The sequence below is a fragment of the Mesoplodon bidens genome (assembly GCF_964165515.1).
Source record: "Mesoplodon bidens genome assembly, chromosome: 12".
NCBI classification, from domain to species: Eukaryota; Metazoa; Chordata; class Mammalia; order Artiodactyla; family Ziphiidae; genus Mesoplodon; species Mesoplodon bidens.
Window position 1 is genome coordinate 68,983,388 of NC_138168.1, and position 18,357 is coordinate 69,001,744.

The following is an 18,357-nucleotide window of genomic DNA, read 5'->3' on the forward strand; positions in this document are numbered from 1 at the left end:
TTTTTTTTTTTTTTTGCGGTACGCGGGCCTCTCACTGTTGTGGCCTCTACCGTTGCGGAGCACAGGCTCCAGACGCGCAGGCTCAGCGTTGATGGCTCACGGGCCCAGCCGCTCTGTGGCATGTGGGACCCTCCCGGACCGGGGCACGAACCCGCGTTCCCTGCATTGGCAGGCGTACCCCCAACCACTGCGCCACCAGGGAAGCCCCTATAACTAACATTTTTTTTGAACTTTCACCTAAACACCACAGGCCTGAGGTATGAAGGATTTTATGATAAACTGCTGGGTTTGCACAAGTTAAAATTCAAAGCTTGGGTTCTGGAGACTGGCTGCCTAGGGATGAATCACTGCTCCACTACTTACAAACTCTGTGCAATTGGGCAACTTAAGGTCTCTGTCCCTCAGTTTCCTCAGAATGGGGGTGATAACTGGCCCCACTTATGGGGTTGTAAGGTGAAATGAGATAATACAATATATGTAAAGCACTTAGAACTGTACCTGGCTCTTAATAAGCGCACTGTAAATATTCACTACTGGCTTCGCGAGCAACAGTGAAGCTATGGAAGTACATTTTTTAAACAGCAATCTGAAGCCCTTCACATCATGTGCATTGAATAAATGACTCACTAGGAAGCTGCACAAATTATATCCTCCCCTTTAAGTTTGTTCAGGAGAGCTGTTTAATACCAGCATAAATACTTATGGCCCCTATCAGAACTAGTAAAGTCGAGAATGATTGCCCTGTGAATAAAGCCTGTGTGTGTAGATATGACATCTAAAAATCAGTACAGGGTTTCTTAGGGGGTTAACTCTCCCCTCTCTTTCCTGAATTCTTAGTATCGGATTATGACACTGGGCTCAAGACCCTGTTATAATGTTGGCCTATAAAGATATTTGAAGCTTGGTACCCATCTTCTCAGAACTCAAAATCACTTAAGAGGATGATGTCAAAATACCTAAAAAGATAACTAAGTAATCCCAGTATATTAGTATTCTATTGTTGCTGTAACATATTACCACAAACTTAGTCGTTTAAACAATACAGATTTATTATCTTACAGTCTGGGAGGTCAGAAGTCTGCAACAGATCTTACTGGACTAAAATAAAGGTGTCAGCAGGGCTGCAGTCCTCCTAGACGCTCTTGTGGGAGTATCTGTGTCCTTGCCTTTTCCAGCTTCTAGAAGCTCCCCACATTCCTTGGCTCATGGCATCCTTCAAAGCCAGCAACGTCAGGCTGAGTCTTCACACTGCATCTTTCTCGTTCCCTCTTCTGCCTCTTCCACTTTTAAAGGACTCATGATTACAGCGGGTCCATCTGGCTAATCCAGGATAATCTGCCTACTTTAAGATCTCCTGATTTACAACTTCAGTTCCACCTGCAATCTTAATTCTTCTTTACCATGTAACCTAACATACTCGTAGGTTCTGGGGATTAGGATGTGGACATCGTTGGGAGGCCATTATTCTGCGTTCTGCACCCGGTAAATGATAATGACCAAGTGAGGTAAAGAAATGGTGCATGATAGGATTTGGGCAGGAGGTTAAAGTCACTGCAGTTGAGGACAGTCAGTGAAAGCTTCAAGAAAAAGGCAGATCTATTCTGGCCCTTAAAGCACAGTTTTATAAGTGGAGTGGGAGGGGTCCAAATGAAAGAAGGAATAAGAACAAAGTCTGGAAAATGTAAGAAATGAAATGGAACTAGGGTACAAAAGATAGAATACTTTGGGTAAAGGAAGGTTCACACAAGGGGAAAGCACAGTGGCTGGGAACCACCATGAGGAGGGCTGAGGAGTTTCATCTTTATTCTTTGTCAAAGCAAACTGACCCCAGAGTGCTTTTTAACGTTACAATGTCTTCACTGACAACCACCAGGAGTTAAATGCTTTTTGATGTAATAACATCTTAATGTAATACCATCAGAAAATCAGTAGTTACAGTTTCTGCCCAAATTAAAATAGGTGGCCAAAAATGTCCCTTCAGATGAATGATAAGAAATCAAAATTGGATTTTTTTTCCATTTTTAACAGATCCACTTATAGAATCAAAACATTTTATTAAAAACAAATGATATCTAATGTTAAATATCTCTCATGTTACATTTTTACTATACAAAATGACACGCAAAAATCTTTTTAAATGTGAAAGGGGCTCTTTTTTTCCCCATAATGTGGCTGCTTGATGCTAACGGTAATGTTGCAGGTCAGGTTCTCGTATCAGGTGCTGCATCAAGTCTGCTCCTTCATTTTGTTTTCACAAAACAAAATGACATTTCACAAGGTGCATCACAGCAAAGCAAGCACTGCATATGCTATAATATATGAAATAGGCTCTTCCAAAAATCACTGTATATTTTCAATAGTTCACCTCCAGATCGTTAATTTCAGTTTTTACTCTTTTGGAAAATGTATTATGTATACTGATAAAAAAAAAATTTGTAACTGCACAAAAGGTCAAGAGTGAAAGCCTGCTTCCCTACCTCCTACCCTTGAGCCATATTACTCTAGTTCACCTCCCCAGAGACAACCACTGCTTGCAATGACTCATGTCCTTGTACAGAGTATCTTTACACCCAAATGGTAGTGAGACAGGAGGGAAGGGGGCAGGGCACAACCTTAAAGGAATGACATAGCCTTTGAGGATACAACACAAACTCCTTAGAACTGATTAGGCCCCAGATGGTGGAAGATTCGACTTCCAGTGGACCTTGAGCATCATACACTCACTGTAATACATTAGCATATGCTAAATGACACGCCTCATCTATGAAATGATGCTAAATACCTTCAGAAGACATAAGAAGACTGTGAACATGAAATGACAAGATAAGTGTAAAAAGCTGAGAATGGTGCCAAGCATTATCGTGAGTGCTCAGTAATCGAGTGCCCCATGGGTTAGAGCAGCGGTCTTCAAAGTGGGCTCAGGCTCACCTGGTTCCAGGCACCTGCCAACCCTCCACCCCACCAATGCCATTTCTCAGAATCTCCAGGAATCCTCCTGCCTCAAGTTCACTTGCAGCCTCCTGTGCCTCCCCCGCTCTCCCCAGATGTCTGTACAGCTCACTCCCTCGCTCTGCAGGGTCTTAGCTTCCTGACCACTCAAGACCTCCCCCTGGTCCCTCCTTGTCCTCTGCTTTTTCTCCACAACACATCTCACTGTTCCCGCCCCCACCTCCCACCCCCGCAATAAAATGTGAGCTCTGTGAGAGCAGATACTTTTTGTTTTGTTCACTGATGTGTACCCGACACCCTGAACAGCACTGGCATACTGCAGGAGCTCAAGAAATATTTAATGAATCAATGAGCGACTATTTCCCAATATATCCATTCCATTCAGGCACACTGACACATGAATATTACAATTCTTGCTATTACAATGTTGTCATGAACATTTTCTTGTCTATTTCCTAGTGCACATGTGCTTCTACTTAGAACTACTGGCTCATGAGTTAAGCACATCTTTACTGGATATTGCCAATCAACTCTCCAGGGTGGTACTTACTCATATTCCCACCTGCAGTGTATGAGAATTCTGTTTCACATTCTTCACAACGCTTGACATTATCAGACTCTTCAGTTTTCTGCCAATCTGAGTATGAAATGGTATTTTTAGTTTTAATTTGCATTCACTCCATCACTAGTGAATTTGAACATCTTTTCATGTGTTTATTGATCATTTTGATTTTCTCCTCTGCGAATTACTGTTCATACCGTTTGCTCACTTTTTTATATATTCTTTTTATTTTATTTATTTATTTAATTTTGGCTGCATTGGGTCTTCATTGCTGAGCGCAGGCTTTCTCTCGTTGTGGCGAGAGGGGGCTACTCTTCGTTGCGGTGCATGGGCTTCTCATTGTGGTGGCTTCTCTTGTTGCGGAGCACGGGCTCTAGGCACGTGGGTTTCAGTAGTTGTGGCTTGCGGGCTCTAGAGTGCAGGCTCAGTAGTTGTGGTACACGGGCTTAGTTGCTCCGCGGCATGTGGGATCTTCCTGGAATAGGGCTCAAACCCGTGTCCCCTGCATTGGCAGGCAGATTCTTAACCACTGCGCCACCAGGTAAGTCCTTTAATATATTCTTGATACCAATCTTTTGTCACTTAAATGTACAGCATGTAACTTCTCCAGTCTCTATTGTCTTTTAACTTTTTTAAAGTGATTTTTGATGTACAGAAGTTGGCATTCCATTTCTTAAAGGCAAATTATTCCATGTTAATAATTTCTTAAAGGTGTTTAGAGTTTTTCTTTTTTCTTTAAGATTTATTTATTTATTTTTGGCTGCGTCGGGTCTTAGCTGCAGCACGCGGGATCTTTGTTGAGGCACGTGGGGACCTTTTGTTGTCGTGCAAGGGCTCATCTCTAGTTGTGGCATACAGGTTTTCTCTCTCTAGTTGTGGCGTGCAGGCTCTAGGGTGCGTGGGCTCCAGAGCCCATGGGCTCTGTAGTTTGCAGCACGCGAGATCTAGCTGAGGTGCGCGAGCTGAGTAGTTGTGGCACGCAGGCTTAGTTGCCCCCCGGCATGTGGGATCTTGGTTCCCTGACCAGGGATTGAACCCGCATCCCCTACATTGCAAGACAGATTCTGTACCACTGGACCACCAGGGAAGTCCCTAGAGTTTTTCTTACATACATAGAATTAAAAACACATTTTTGGATTCTTTTTTCCCACAGGCATCTATTCAGCAAGATCTATTACTATCTTTTAGAATACCAGTGTTCCATGGCACAGATTTGGGGAGATGCTTCTCTAAGAAAGAGGGTAGGACAGGAGGCTTTTGAGCAAGATAGAGATATGATGGGAATATAGTTTAGGAAGAGAGGATACTACTTATTGTTCTCTCATTGTTTCACGTGGGAAAGTTTGCCTCTGCCATCTTAAGTTCACAGAGTTGTTCAGAAAATCTTGACTGACTTATACAATGGCTAAATTTATCATTCCATCTGAAAGTCTTGTTTTGTCAAAACATTTGACTAGGCTGACATCATTCTGCATGTTATTCTGTCAAGGAGATTCATAGGCCTTGTGGAACCTCTTTTCTGAAATACTATATTGGGAATTCTATATACCTAACTTCACATTTGAAAGGTTTAATGTAGCTGTAATATTCTGGTTATTCTAAAAGATTTAACCTTCTGGAATTGAAGTGATGGGACGCAGTCAGATATATTCATTTTAGTTTACCTACATGCCTGATGATTATCATTTGATCATTAAATGCCTAAACTCCAGCGTGACTGAGGAGACTTTGAGCCCCAAGTTCCTTTCCTCAGATTGTCAAGGTAACATTCTAGAGTCCTTATCAGGTTTGATCCTTTAAAGATAGAAACAGTAAGAGGCTACTTCTTGTAACTCAATTCGGATCCCCCTCTTTCTCAATTACAGTCTCAGGTAGACAACGTTGATAATTTAAATGATGTTTAAAGTCCTCATTGTTTCCTATCTCCTATTCTTTTGACTTCTATTCATCTTAACACATTACTAAATTTTAGATTAGGAGTTAATAGTAAGGTTGTCTAGGCACTGTTAGGTGAATAATAAATATAACTTGTAGCAACAAAAACTATGCCATTAAAACATAAACTAATCTAACTTGAATAGAGACTATTACTTTTTCAAATACCATAATTATTAATAATGCTTCAATGAAAAAAATCACTGAATAATTTTTAAGTAATCAAACCAAGACAATTAGTATGAGAAATTACTAAGGACATGAGAGAAAAAACTAAAGACATAATTTTAAAGCATTTATCCCACATGCCACGGAGCAACTAAGCCCGTGCACCACAACTACTGAGCCTGCGAGCCACAACTACTGAGCCCGCGTGCCACGACTACTGAAGCCCGCGTGCCTAGAGCCCGTGCTCCACAAGAGAAGCCACCACAGTGAGAAGCCCATGCACCGCAAGGAAGAGTAGCCCCCGCTTGCTGCAGCTAGAGAAAAGCCCATGCGCAGCAACGAAGACCCAATGCTACCAAAAATTAAAAAAAAAAAAAAAATACGTAATACTACAGCACTTCTTACTCCAGGAACTTGTCTGGGTTTTTGAATTTCTCTTATCATCCCTAATGATGATGGCCCTCTTTTTTATCCTATCTTACAACTTGGGGCCCCATCTTTGGCAGCCTAGATTATAATAGTAAGGGAACTCCCATAACTCAAAAGAGGTTAAGTGATAACTAGGAGGGATGGTGAAGCCCCTGTAAGGAACATATGGAAATTCTTAGATGTGAGGGATACTCTAAGTAGCAGCACCTTGAGGAAATCTCCCACTGAAAATTTTAATAATCTTAGGAGAGTGATGAATTACCATTAGACCTCAAAAACATTTTTCCTTTTTACAGACCCTACTGAGTCAATCTTGCAAAACTAGAAAACAAAACTAAAAATATTGATATTTACTATGAAAATACAGATTCCTTTTCTTTTTGTATAGTGTTCCCTTCCAGTAACAAATTGAAACAATGACATTTATCATTATGGTTACATAATACATTTATAAGTGACATCAAGATTTAGGAAGAACTAAGTATGGGGAAGGGGAGAAAGTCAAGGTTTTATAAGAAAAGGTATAAATAAAATATTGGAGAAGTGTGCAGAAAAAAAAGAAGAATAAAATTTTTGGCAGCTCTTACTGTTAAGTAAGGCCACAAATATAAGATGGTATTGACTGAAAGTTTTTCTTTTTGATCTCAAAATCACAAATATATCTAATTGTTTTAAAAAGCTGTGATATGTAATGCTTTAATAGCATTACAGCTTAAAGGAACTATCAGGTGATACTCCTTTTCAGAGTTGGTAAAATAAATCCCCAGCCATCATGCTTGTTATTTGAGGAAAATGGCAAGATCCTGTTTACCCTCTTGGTCTAGTGTAGATTTCTCTCCTTCCTGGTCTGAAGCTCACATTATTAGAGCCACACCTTTCAATTACATAATGCACACAGGTCATTGGCTCAGAGGATGCCACTGCACCCAGGGATGGTGAAAACCCTTTCTCTCTTTAGCATGGATTCTCTTGTCGGATCATATTCCCTATTTCTTTCAGGCAGTAACTTAGACTCTGGATATTGGAAAATGAATAAGATATAGTCTTTTTCCTTTAGGAGCTCATTGTCTGGCAGAAGATAATACACAACTATAATGCAACATGATACATTTTCTACTACAATTGACGGAGGTTGAAAATAATAAGAAGAAATAAATATTCTAATATAATAAATAATAAAGGTTGAAAAGAATAATAATCAGCGTTAGCTAGAATGTGAGGAAACAAGGCACTGAAACATGACTGCTAGAAGCTCAAATTAATAATAAGTTTTCTGGAGGGCACTTCAGTATTATGTATCAAAAGCATTGTAAACAACCAACAAAACGTGAATACAATTTACCTCAGCAGCTCCACAGCTCAGGACTTAACCTAAGGAAATCCTCAGACAAGTTTGCAAAGATGTTTGAACAAATATATAGAGTAGCATTTGTTGCAATAGTGAAAACACTACAGTGTCCAGAAGAGGTGGTGGCTGGGTAAGCGACTTTTGCTACACCCATACAACAGAATATTATTATCACCATTAAGAAGGCTATAGATTTATATGTAGTGAGTAGAAAATATGCATTTGATACATTATTTGAGTGAAAAGTAGGTTATAAAGCATAATGCAGATATGATGAAAATGGCATATATCTTCTGTGGTCTTCTTCCCCAAACCTATAACCCCAGTCTAATCATGAGAAAAACACTAGACAAATTCCAATAGTGAGGCATCCTACAGTATCACTGACCAGTACTTCAAAACTGTCAAGGTCATCAAAACAAGAAAAGTCTGAGAAACTCACAACCAAGAAGAGTCTAAAGAGAAATGAGAAATAAGAGTAATGTGGGGTCCTGGATGGGATCCTACAACAGGAAAGGAAGGACACTAGGTTAAAACTAAAGAAATCTGAATAATCTCTGGACTTTAGTTAACAATAATGTATCAACCCTGGCTCATTAACTGTAATAAATGTATCACACTAATACAAGTTGTTAACTATGTAGGAGGTGGATATGAGAACTCTATACTAATGTTGCAATTTTCTGTAAATCTTGAAATATTCTAACAAATATATTAATAAAAGTCATATATAAACTATTTTAAAAGTATATATATTTACAATATATATGCATAGGGAAAAGTGTGGAAGGATATACAGGAAAATGTTAATTATTTTCCAGTCAGGCTTACTGAGGTATAGTTTATATGTACTTTTTTAGTGTACAGTTTTATTAGTTTCGATAAATATATACAGTCATGTAACTATCACCACAATCAAGGTCTAGAACATTTCCATCAGCCCCAATGCCCTTTGTAGCTCAGCCCCTGGCAACCACTGTTTTCTTTCCCCACAGTTTTTGCCTTTTCCAGAATGCCAAATAAATGGAATCATACAGTATGTAGTCTTTTGATTAAAATTGTCTTTTTTCCCCAGAATGTGGGACTATGGATAATAATTACCTTATTCTTGTTATCTTGCTTATCTATAGTTTTGACTTTTCTATAATAAACATTATTTTTGCAATTAAGAAAAATAAAAGTAAAAAGTAATCGTAATGGGTATTACACTAATACGTGAGGCGATAAAATAATTGGAGTACATATGAGGAAATTTTTGCTTAAGATATTTACGTTGCAGGATTATTTTACTGAAGAGCTAGTTTTGAGTAGCAGCAAAGTTGAGAGGTGGGCTCTAGAATTAGCTAGAGCTAGGTAAAAACCCCCGCTGTGCTACTGACTAGTCGTGTGACTTTGGGTAGGCTGTTTAATATCTTTTATCCTCAACATCCTTATTTTAAAAATCGGCTTAAAACAGTATCTGTCTCATAAGGTTGTTAAAAGGATTAGATGAGGGCTTCCCTGGTGGCGCAGTGGTTGAGAGTCCGCCTGCCCATGCAGGGGACACGGGTTCGTGCCCCGGTCCGGGAGGATCCCACGTGCCGCGGAGTGGCTGGGCCCGTGAGCCATGGCCGCTGAGCCTGCGGGTCTGGAGCCTGTGCTCCGCAACAGGAGAGGCCACAACAGTGAGAGGCCCGTGTACCACAAAAAAAAAAAAAAAAAAAGGATTAGATGAGACTGCATGTAAATTTGTGCATAATACATTCTAAAGCTATTTGTATTGTTTGACTACTGTCCTTCCCACAATGATATTATCACCATCACTGCTGTGCTCTTGAGAGGTATTCACATATGGGAAGGCGTTCCAGGCCAAGGGAACAGAGTGTGTGAGAGCAGAGCTATGGAAGTGCTTCAAGGACAGAGAGTGGCAGGCAGGGACAGAGCAAAGGGGTGTGGATACCCCAGAGCCAGGTCAAGGGGGCCCTGCTCGCCCAGGCCGGGGAGCCTGCTCCTTAGCCTCAGGTCTGTGGACAGAAGCTGTCTTGTTTAGCCATATATATACTTGTGTGTGTGTGTGTGTGTGTGTGTGTGTGTGTATGAGCATATATATGTTATCATATATCTTATATGTATTATATATACATTTTAAGTAGTCTTTCTTACAGTAGCTTCACCTTTTATGCCAGGGTAGTCGCTCCTTTCTCCCCTCCCTCCCCACGCTCCCAGAGCATTCCATTGCTCTCTCTCTGTTACTGCACTATATATAAAGTGGCGCTGTAATCGCTTGTTTACAATCCTGCATCTCCAGTTAGACAGGAGCTCCTGCAGACTCTGTCTCCTAACTCACACTATGTTCCAAAGAGGCAGAAAATCCTAAATAAATATTTAGTGAGTGAATAGCTACACTTTCGCATGACAAAGCAGAAAGAAACCCTGAGAGGAAGCAATCCATGGCAGATATGTTTCTATAAGGAGAAAAAGAAGAAACCAAGAACTGAATGATTAGAAGGAGAAAGGGGATGAAAGGAAAGACAGACCTAAAGCTCTGGCATATGCAGTGGTGGGGGTCTCTCCAGGCAAGATCACCTGACAATTTTGACTAGAATAACCTGGGTAGCTATCATATTAATCAATCTTAATATACTAGTATATCTAGGAAGTGCAAGCTCTGCATATGTCAATATGGCACAAAATGTAAGATACAGTGTTAAGAGAAAGTGGCAGAACAAGGTGCATATCCTAAGCATGTTGTGAATACATGTGTGTATATATACACATACATTCATATATTGTCCACATGTGAGATGAGACCACTAACCAGGCTGTCTGGAAGAGAGAGTTCCTTTTCATCATGAAACTTTTATTACCTTTTATTGGAATATCACATACATGTATGGATACACTCAAAATTTATTTTTAAAGGGATCTATAAAGTAAAATTTTAGATTATATTTCTAAGTGAACTTTTAAAAAAGGAAGCCATATGCAAGCAAGGAAAAAAGGTCTGGAATGATGTATATGAAAATGTGAATGGCATAGCCATTGTCTGGTATTTCTAATTTTCTCCTTCTTTAGTCTTTTCTGTCTTGATTTCCTAATTTTGCCAGTTCCTCTTTTCCCAAGGCTCAGTCCTTAGGAGTTTTCTCTCTCTGCGTTTGCTTGGTGAGCTCATCAGGTCTCACGGCTGTAGATGCTAGCTATGTGCTGAACAAATGTATACATCCGGGCTAGATCAGAGCTCCAGACTTAAGCATACAATCGTTTACTCAGCATCTCCACCTGAAGGCCTAAAACATCTCCAAATGAACTTCCTGCCCTCCCTGGCTTCCAACACACAAGTCTTGCCATCTTAGTCTATGGCAAATCCTTCCTTGCAGTTGCTCAGGCCAAAAACTTGGGAGTGATTCTTGACTCATCTTCCCACACCCCGTATCCAATCTCTCAGCAAACCTTGTTACTTTTACCTTCAAAATGGATCTAGGTTTTGACCCCTTCTAACCTCCTTCCCAGCTGCCATCCTGGTCCAGGCACCATCATCTCTCACGAGGGTCACCTCAATGGTCTCCAAATTGGTCTCCCTGCTCCCCCCCTCCGCTCCCACAGTCTATTCCTAACAGCAGCCTGAGGTAGTGATCTATCAAAACGGAGGCTTGATCATGTAACTCCTCTGCTCAGAACTCTCCAGATGCTTCCATTTCTCAAAGGGAAAAAAACGTAAACCCTAAAAATGGCCCAGCAGGCCCCACATAATCTGCCACTTCTTCCCACCCTCCCACCCACGCAGCCTTAGCTCTCCCACCTCACCATTTCTTGCCCTGTCCCCTGCTCAACCCTCTCAAGCCAGCTTGACCCCCTTGCTGGTCTTTACACACCAAGCATGCTCCCACCTTCTGCCACTGCACTGGTCCTTGCTGTTCTTACCCAGATGTTCTCATGACTCACCGCCTCCCTTTCTTCAAGTCTTTGCTCACAACTCAACTGCTCACTTCGGCCTTCCCGTACACAGCTCCCCATTTAAAACTGCAACGGCCACCCACAACCCTATTCTCCTTTCCCAAGTCTGTTTTCCCCATAACACTTATCCTTTCTATTCTGTAGAAGTGATTTCATTATTATGGTTATTCGTACAATCTGCCGTGCTTACATTTGAATACCAGCTCCATGAGAACGGGGATTTTTGTCTGTACTGTTCACGGAGCCTAGAAAAATATCTGACACCTAGTAGATGCTCAGTAAACACATGTTGAATGCAAAGGTTTGTATTACTTGTGTAATAAGGAATAGTTTAAAAATAAAAGTTACTATAATGAATGAAGGCTACAAGTGTCTACTTATTCATAATTTGAAAGCTTTTTGGAATGTTTATAAACGTATATTTTGCTCTAGAAAACCTTTCCATTTTTGCTATCTTAGGAAAAAAAATATTTCTGGGTTTTATTTATTTTTTTCCTATTTATCAGGACTGAAGTAGAAAAAGGCTTTATTTTATTTTCACTATAGGGGGAAAAAAGTAATCCATTTTATTTCAGTGGTTGCATTTTCTACTGAAGGCAATACTGCAAAGGAAAGAGCAACAGTCATTAGGATTAAATGACAGGGTTTAATCCTATCTCCACCTCTGTACTCACACTCATGTGCTTTTGAACAAGGACCTTAACCCCTCTGAGCCTCCTTTTCCACATCTGTAAAATGGGAATGATACCTACCTCATAGAGTTATGAAGATTAAATGGGGTGAGAGCTAATATTTGCTGGGTGCTTATATCACAAGGTGGGTAATATCATGCCTGTTTTCCCAGCTTAGGAAACAGAGGCCAAAGCTTATCCAACTAGCCAGGTAGCAAGGTCAGAAGGCTGTTGCCCAAAGAGTAAGTCCAGGATTCTTCTCCCTCCACCCTCCTACCTCTTATCTCTTTGGGAGAGGGTACAGGGTGGACAGAGTGTCTAAAGACGACTAAGTGGGGTTTGGAGTCTGACTCTTCCTTCAGCACGTGAGGGACTGTGCCTTGAGCAACGGCCTTCAGGAAGTGCACCATTGCCACAACTGGGTCATGCATGACCCACCTCAGGTATCACAAATCTGAGCGAGTTAGACAGAACTAGCAACAGTTTGGGGCAATATCTCTTCCACTTCCCATTTCCTTTTCCTGTAGTTAATTAACAAAGTCAAATTCTTCTCCTTCTGATTTTTCTTTTCAGGTCTCAACTCAGTTATTTCCACCCCAGAAATTTCTTTCTCATACCTACACACATGTTCCCCTTAATCTTCTTCCACCTTTTATTAACTCTTATCCAGTTACCTCAGGTAAATCTTTCTTCCTCTTTCTGACATTCTTTGTTGCATCTATAAACTCCAAAACAGCTCCATTCTGGTTGGTAAGCACAAAAGCAGCACTCAAAATATACCTAAATTAAGGAAAAGACCAGCCCTTCACTTTGAACTGTTCTAGGCTCCGTGAACAATACGGTGTACTATCCTAGACAGTGGATCAGATGTCCCCTTCAGAATCTTCTCCCACAATTCACTGAACTCTGTATTTACACCAACGCAGCTGTGATGTACAGGGCTTAATGCAGCTGTGGGCGGGCCCAAGTCCCAGGTCAACTACTTGGTAGCTGTGTGACTTTGGGCAGCCATTTAACCCTTGCCCCACTTTTGTGGGATCATAACAAAATCTACCGCCTAGGGTTACTATGAGGATTAAACGGGTTAATTCATTTAAATCACTTAGAATGACTTCTGGGACACAGCAAGAGTCAAAGCGTTACTGAGATTTCCTCAAACACGAATATTCAATGTTTTAAAACCTTTTTTCTTTCTTACTCTTTAAAATACTATTATTATAACCACCTTTAAAAAAACTGTTTTTAATTTAAAATACAGTGGTTCAGTCACATAATTAAATACACTTTTACCAGGTAACCTGAAGAGCTACCATTCATGATATTGTTTCTATGGAAAACTTTTTTTTTTTTTAATATTTATTTATTTATTTTTGGCTGCATCGGGTCTTAGTTGCGGCACGCAGGCTCTTTGTTGCGGCATGCGGGCTTCTCTCTAGTTGTGCCGTGCAGGCTCCAGAGCACGTGGGTTCTATAGTTGCGGCGTGCAGGCTTAGTTGCCCCGAGGCATGTGGGATCTTAGTTCCCCCACCAGTGATTGAACCCGTCCTTGCATTGGAAGGTGGATTCTTAATCACTGGACCACCAGGGAAGTCCCTGGAAAGCTTATTTTAAATTCAGAAATATTTATAAATGACATTATGAAGCACATTTTATCTAGAAGATAGGGAATGCTTATATTAAAAATGCAAAGGTACATAGAACTATAACATATGATTGAATTTACCAGAAAATTCTTTACTTTCTTGAAATAGGATTTATTTCATAAGCAATTCACCTATTTCTGTTGTCATAGCTGCTATGGATCAGGTACCTCTGAAAAGTATAAATCAGAGGTGACGGGGTCTAGAATCTCATTCATGGTTTGGCTTTTGCAACCAGACTCACAAGTGCTATAAAACACTGTGTTTGTATAAAATCACCACTTTAGGCTATACCATCTGCACTTGCTTGAGAGGTCAGTTTCCTGAAGATAAGTTACTCAGCTGGGGAACTCTGATCTGCACGGGTAGAGTACAAAGAACGGTAAAGTTAGACTTAGAGCGAGGAAGCCGACCCTACCAAGCTACTTCCTCTTCATCTCTCCAAATAAGGAAACAGCACTGGGCCCTGCAGACCTGGGAAGAGTTCTGCTTATTTTGTAATTAACGACAACAAAATGTTGTTGGTAAAATGGCAAGATTTAGCAAAGCAAAATATAGGATGACCAGTTAGATTTGATTTTCAGATAAACAAGTACTTTTTTAGTCCCCAGTATTGCATGGGATATACTTATATGAATAAAGTATTCTTTATCTAGAATTCAAGTTTAACTGACCATCCTGTATTTAATCTGGTCACCTTGTTTGTTGCTAGATGAATTATTTCTAGACATATTACTGCCCCCCCCACATTTCCATACTTTAAAGAAATACATGTGTTTTGTAAGCAAAGTACACCAATTTGTATTTACCTTCAAAGTTTTGGAAACTGCTTGAATTAGAGAATGACCGGTAATTCTCATTTGTGTTGAAATTGGAGAAGAAATCTATAATCTCATGTAAGTACATTTTATTTGTTATTTTTGCTCAGTACAATTACAGAAATAAGCTACAGAATTGTTTAATTCATTTATGGTTATTTCCGCCCCCCCCCAAATGTTAAATGCAATCTGGTCTCAAACAATTTAATATGAGATAATACTGCCACCTGGAGGCCAGAGGTAGGTATGACTAAGAATCCTTGTAATTTCTAATCTGTGAATTAGTCATCTGAGTTATGGTGACACTTGATTAAATTAATAATGCCATTCTGCTACTCGCCATCATATAAGTCTAGTTTTCTCCTGATTTATTCACTCATTTTATGAACATTTTCTAGGTTTTTATTGTATGACAGACACTATGCTAGACCTTGGGAATATAAAGTTGTGTAAGATATAGTTCCTTCCTTCAGGTAGGTAACAGACTAGTGGGAGTGACCAGCAGATTACCAGGTGTCATCCCAGGTACCCTTGCCCTTTAAGGTTAAAATGAAATTAATATAAACCTCCAATCTTCAGATGGTGGAAAATTCATGTCTCTCCCTCTTTCTAAGATTGTAGGGGAAACTGTGGCTTGTAATTTTCTCGTTCACCTTGGACTCTTAGCTCCTGCTTCATCTGACATAGTTTAGTTTATGGATTACTTTACTATCCCATACATATTGCCCTTGTTCTCCAAATCTCCTAAAGATGTAGAATACAAAGCTTTTCCTTTGATTTCCATAATGACTAATTTACACAAAGCCTTGAGCTTGTAGGGGATTTATTTTGATGTTTGGAAGCGTCGAGCACGTGTGTGTAATTACAGCCACACTAACAAGTACAGTTGGATAACAGCCCTCATCACTCTTCTTCTTCCCACCATTCTGTCCCTCCGTTCCCCCTCTGCTCCCCACTTTTTTGCTAACTATGAGCAACATTTCTCAACCCACACCCTCTGCCACAGAGAACAACTTCCCCCACTTGATCATACAGAACAATTCGCCTTTGTCAACCTCATATCCCCAAACTCAGCCTCCCGTTCACCTGTACGTATCCAATTCTCATTACTGTATTACGACACACGTGGGCCATCTACCTACAGTCTCATCCCTTTTCTTGCCCCCATGTAAAGATTTATTTCCCATTGATAGGAATTATGGCAACTCAAAAGACAGAGTGGTAGCAGCTTAGGTTTTAGGTAACATTTCAGTGGGAGCCATTCCTACTCTTTACTCCCTCCCGCCCGCCCTCCCTCTTCTCTCCCTCCTCCCTCCTCCCTCCTTCCTTCCTTCCCTCCATCCTCTATTCTGTAAGCTACCCCAACAGGTATTTCTTAGCAATCTTGTGATGCTCCATGATAATACTGCTACTTAATTAAAACTCAACAAAAAGAAATAAAACTGATGGAATGCAGTGTAGCTAATTTGCTGGTCCCGGTATACTTTGTTTTTTGGTTAAGCCTACAGTAAGCCTTCTTCTAAAGGTGGAGTGTCCCTCTGACAAGAACTTAGAGAAAGGATGAATTGTCCTCGTATCTTGCTGGCAGCCATCCCCTAATCCTGTTAACTACTCCTGCCCTTAAAAAGGAAGTGTGAATACGAAATTATATTAAAACACTAATCGTGTAGAATCACAAGCTGAAACTATACCAAATATTAAGTTTTTAAAATAATCACCCGGGCAACAATTTCCCTAAGCTTCAGGATTAGTTCCTTCATTAGATCCCTTGGTATGAAGGCTTGGGAAACAGAACACAAATTGCCCAGCTAAAAAAAGAGCACTTGCCTGGGGATTAGTGACATCATCTGATTGGCATTATGACTGGGTCTACATCTATGGACTTTGGGGTTTAAAGAAGAATTATGTGAAACACTTTACTTTCAGAAATAAAATCAGAGAACTTCATTCATTCGTAACACATACATTTATTGAGCACCTACCTTATGTCATGTTCTATGTAATGCACAATGCAATGTGCTTAAGATACAAAAATCAAAAAATAATATCTCTCCTATAAAATATCTAAAAATATAAAATAATATCTATCCTATAAAAAATAATATCTGCCCTCAAGGAACTTAAAGCCTATTGAGGGAGACAGATTAATCAAAGGCCATATATGTGAGAATTTTGTAAATGTCTAAGTCTGTAACTTTTCAGGTCAGTTGTTTACCCCCTTGTTTGCATTTCCAAAGCAGTCAGCAGTAAAATACTTACAATTTTAAGGGTCCCTGTGTTTATTTTGGGACCCTTCACTAATGCTTAAGATGTACATCTCAGAGTAGACCAGAATCCACACCACCACACTGACTGGCATTCTATCAGTTCCATGAATATGGCAAGCTCATTTCTGTTTTAAGGCTTGTTTACTAGCTGTTTCCTGAGTCAGGCGTGCAAAGAAGCATTAATTCTGATCTATCTTGGCCTAGGCATTCTGGTATAGGAGGAAAAGGAGATGTAGGAACCCTTGGAAATGATAGATAGGCTTCCAAGTGAAAAAATCAAAACCCAAAAATCTCTTCCTTAAAAGAACCACAACGGACAACAAGGTGTGACTCTTTTCCAGGCACTGAGGTAGAATAGCCATTTGCTTTGGGTTGAGATACCTTTCATCTCCTTTAGAGTGTAACCTCCAGGGGAAAGACATTGCCAGTTTGCAGCTCAACAAATGAAGATGTACAACAGTGGCTTCCAAACCCATTCATCACCTAAGGACGTTACAGGAAAATATTCCTGATTTAATAAAATGTAAAAAAAAAATTATGACACTTATGATGCTATCGGAAATTTGAACACTGACTGCATATTTGAAAAGATTAAGCAATTAGTGTTGTGTTAGGAATAATAGTGATCTAATGGTGAAGTTTTTAAAAGTCTTTTAGAGATCCATACTGAAATATTACAGATTCAGTGATATCTGGGATTTGCTTCAATGTAGATATTACTGGACAGGAGAAAATGTCAGGGGAGGGGTATAAGTGAAATAAGATTGGCCACGAGTCAACAGCTAGATGATGGATACTTAGGGGTTCATTATACCATTCTGTCTTCTTCGGTATATGTTTGAAATTTTCCATAAGAAATAATATTTTTGAAAATATGCTAATCTTTTTTTTTTTTTTTTTTTGGCCGTACTGCATAGCATGTGGTATCTTCCCCGACCAGGGATCCAACCGTGTCCCCTGCAGTGGAAGCGCAGATTCTTAACCACTGGACTGGCCAGGGAAGTCCTGAAAATATGCTATATAGAGTACATTAGTGGAGGGTGAGGGGAGTGGTCTTGTTGATCACAGCTCCTATCCTGGAAATACATACTGTCTTTAGGAAAAAAGTATCTGATTAATTTACACAAGGTGCGCATTTAACAATCCAAAGCAGGGATCTTTGCAGTATAAAGGAAAATCTAGTAAGTCTCAAAGAACAAGATTTCTTTCAAGAACTCTAGAAAAAGTACCTCTATGACTCTATCTCATTACTGCATTATGTTGCAAATGCAAATACCACAGGGCTCAGAGGGATACTAAACACATTGTGTCTTAGAGAAAAATAGAGATCACCTGAACTGATCTAAAGGAGGCAGCTGCTCTTGGGCTTGAACTACTGTTGCCAGCCTGTTGTGCAGATCTAGTGTGGTCAGATCTTCCCATTTATTACTGGGATGCCAAATGGATGAGCTGACATCATTTTTAATTCATTCGCTTTTAACTGTTAGTAACCAACTTGAAAAAAAAAAGTAGCCTGTGAATCACCAGTTTGCAAGTTCTGCTTATTCAGATAAGACAATTCAGGGATGAGTTAAGAGACATTGAGAAAAGATATTGAGAAGATTGCCCCCTACAGCATTGTTTGTAACGGTGAAAAA